Source organism: Gordionus sp. m RMFG-2023, chromosome 1 (assembly GCF_954871325.1).
Source record: "Gordionus sp. m RMFG-2023 chromosome 1, tfGorSpeb1-WG-v2, whole genome shotgun sequence".
NCBI lineage: Eukaryota > Metazoa > Nematomorpha > Gordioida > Chordodea > Parachordodidae > Gordionus > Gordionus sp. m RMFG-2023.
Genome location: NC_088775.1, coordinates 12,806,173 through 12,809,946, shown reverse-complemented (window position 1 = coordinate 12,809,946; position 3,774 = coordinate 12,806,173).

The following is a 3,774-nucleotide window of genomic DNA, read 5'->3' as shown; positions in this document are numbered from 1 at the left end:
TCTTTCATATTGTATATTATTAATAATAAATGAATTATAATAAAATGTGCTGGGATATTTAAACATAAAGCTTTTTTTTTATGAAGAGGAAAAAAAATCAATTGTGAAGAGATTCCAAACCCAATTAAACAAACGTATATAAAAGTTAGATCTATTGATAAAGAAATAAATTACAATAGTTTTTTTTTATTAATCTATCTTCATAACAATGGGAAATAAATAGGGACTGGGGAGAAGGGCATTCGGCTAATTTTAATCAGCAAAAACTAATAAAGATATGTTAAAGTTGGTGATTTTAGGTAATATATATATGTGTTAAGAAAGGACTCCTTATTTAATCGCTCAGAAATAAGGTTTTGGTTAAAAATTCTCATGACTCAGAATTATTTCCTTAATGTTCAGTTTTTTAAATAAAGAATTTTAAATGACCAGATTTTTTTTACTAGAAACGGTAAGAATTTTAAAAAAATGAACCGCTCAGAAATCATCTTAGATTTTAAGAAAAATGTGGAATTCAGTAAAAATTCTGCGCTTTAAATATTTTTTTTTATAATTTTGTGTAAAATTAAATGAAACAAAAATTTTGAGCTAAATAATATATAATCAGAGTCCTGCTAACCCGGCCCGAAGCCCGCCCGGGTACATGGGTCTGGCTGTATTTAAATTTTTTAAATATACTCTGCCCTGGCCTAAACAATTTTTTTTCTAAATACTCTGGTCGTATATTTTAAAACAGGATATTATAAAACCCATTATTAGCTATAAATTTTTTTTATAAAAGTAATATATTTGGACCGGGCCTAAAAATGGCCGGGTCTTTCATCCATCTGCAGGTCTTTGATAAATATTCAATTTTGTTTTTGTAAAAAAAGGAAACCCATTCTTTTTATACAAAATAATACAACACATAATACGTTTATCTTTTGACCACAAAGCGAAATAGCGTGTCACCAACAACACTTAAAGATTGTATAAGCTTTAATAATTGGGATATTGCCATATAAAATTAATAATTTATTTATACTTAGACCAATGCGCATATTTTTTGGCCACGCCAAAACGCCGCCTTTTATGAAAATCACCAAATTTTTAGAATAATTTCCATATTTTATGCATTTTTAGTCAAAATCACTGTTGACTTTTTATGTCAAATAGGATTTTGATGAATTCTTATTTTATACCTATTAAAACATGTTGAAAATCCTATCAAAAAAATAAGAAAAAATATTAGTGCCCTAAGATATAAAACTGCAGAGATTGAATTTGAGTTTGATGCAGACCAAAGAAAATGACTAAAACTTTAGATCTAACATCAGATATGCTAGAAATTATTAGCTCTAACCTGAAACCCATTTTCAAATTGCTAATCCAATGATAATAATAATGCCACACATATGAAAATGTCAAAATTAAAAGTCCCAACCAGGTGGCAAAATATATTAATTATACTTGAAAGCATATCTGGAGCAAATAAAAATTTAATTAATAACGTTTTGAAAAGATTGGGAAACTTTATTTCAAACTATGAATCAGATCTAGTATAAAACTATTAGCTTTTTCAAAATTTAAAGAAACAGTTGAATTTCTATATGCACAAAAAGACTTATTTTAAACTTGATATCACTTTTTAGAAGTTAAATTGAAACACAGATAATAGTAATAGCTTGGAAATAATTTCCATAAAGGAAAATATACTGAAAAATCTTGCCTTAGGATTTCTGGTTGTGATCTGAAAATAATAATATATAAGTATATTCATTTATTTAATCTATTTTTTATTTCAAAAATAATCTACATCTTGGATTCCTTTTTAGACCCAAGATTTCAAAATTGAAAATTGTGTCAAAGTATATTTATAGTACAAAATTACTCACGGCTTAATTATTAAGTAGATTGAAGTAAATAAATTGATTGAGAATCAATATGAAATCTTATATTCAAATTATTTGTCAAAATTAGCTACTAAACATTTAACCAGTACAAATTATGATCCCACTTTAAGTGATTTAGAATAAGAATGCCATATTCTTTTCTGAAAACGCCATTCACAAGATATGGATGTACTAAATTTCTGGAAATCGAATTTACGCTAGCTAAAAAATTCTGTGTTTCGGAAAATGTCACACTTAATGAAAGAGTTTTCTCTACCGCCGGGTTGATGATGAATTCAAGGAGATCATGATTATGCCCGGAAATTTATATATGATAATTATAAAATTAACAAAATCGACTTTGAATTTATGTTTTGTAAATAAAGATCTAAAAATATGCCGAGATATCTATAGTGTAGTGTATATTTTAATTTAATTTTTCTTTAAAAATTTAATTAGCAATTAAAAAAATATGTTATAAAAAATTTTATAACAGTGCACCGATTTATGCAGTCTATGTTGACGCGGCAAAAAATCGTTGCGCCGCTGGCCACCAGTTAAATTTTTAAAATTCACGCCTGTCGCCAATAAATTGATTGGCGCACAGGTCTGTATTTATAAATTTTTGTGCAGTTAATTTATCAAAATGGTCAAAAAAAATAATTTAGGCAATATTTATAAAATATTGAGCAGTAAAAAAAATTAAGCTAAATAGTAACTTAAATTTAAAATTGTTTGATATTTATACAAATATATTTTTATTATAGGCTATCAAGTATACTATATGAAATGTCAAATATAAAAAATATAAATTAAAAATCAAGAATGAGATGCATTATGGAATTGCAGATTTTATCAGGGACCCGAACCATTATTTATAACGGTTCAATTTGGTTACGGTTCAGTATGTAAAAAATTTTAATGGTTACGGTTCTTAAGAAAAAATTTACAAAGGTTCGGTTCAGTTAATTATAAAGGTTCATTATGATTAAAATTTTTTTTTTTATTGAAGCAACACCATCGTCTAATTTATTTTTATTATAAACATCTATGAATTATATATAAAAAAAATATATAAGATTCAAAATAACTCAATTTTAAATATATTATAAGTAATATATTTTCTAATATAAATGGATTCATATTTGTTTGTTGTGATAACACAAATTTTAGCCCCGAAAAGGCTATTTCTACAGAAACGTGTGTTGCGGGAACCGCCAGTAATATAAGAGCAAGTTTTTATAATTCTGGATATTCAAATTTTTTGATTCCTAAAATATAAAAACTAAACCGGTTTAATGTTTTTTTATAGTTATTTTCCTCCTTCAAAATTATTATATCGGTTCGGATATTTAAAACGGTTTATAATGGTTTAACGGTTAGTTTCGGTTCACTCCGGGTCCCTGGTTTTTATTACATTGGGTCATTTGAGCAAATTGAAAGAATATGATATATTTTCAAATTATATATCTAAATAAAACTTTCATGTTACTGTACAACAAGAGCCTTTTAAGTATTTATACAAATAACTTTTTATTATATCAAGTATAAAAAATTTAGTGAATTAAGCAAAAAATATATAAAAAATGAGATGCATCATAGAATTGTAGTTTATATTGCGCATTAAGCAAATCTAAAATATAATTTATAAATGTTTATATCTAAATATAAATTAAAACTTTCATGTTGCTGTACAACAATAGCCTTAAAGGCACCATCTTTAGAAATTTGTATTAATGATTTTTGAGAAAGTCATTCTTTCAATTTGCTTAAAATTATAATTGATACCCATATTTTTTTGTTTTTAGTCTCAAAATTTATATTTGTTCTATTGAAGATTTTTAAAAAAATTATAAATTTTTCATAATCATTTTAGATTTGGACCCATTTTAAATAAAGTGTC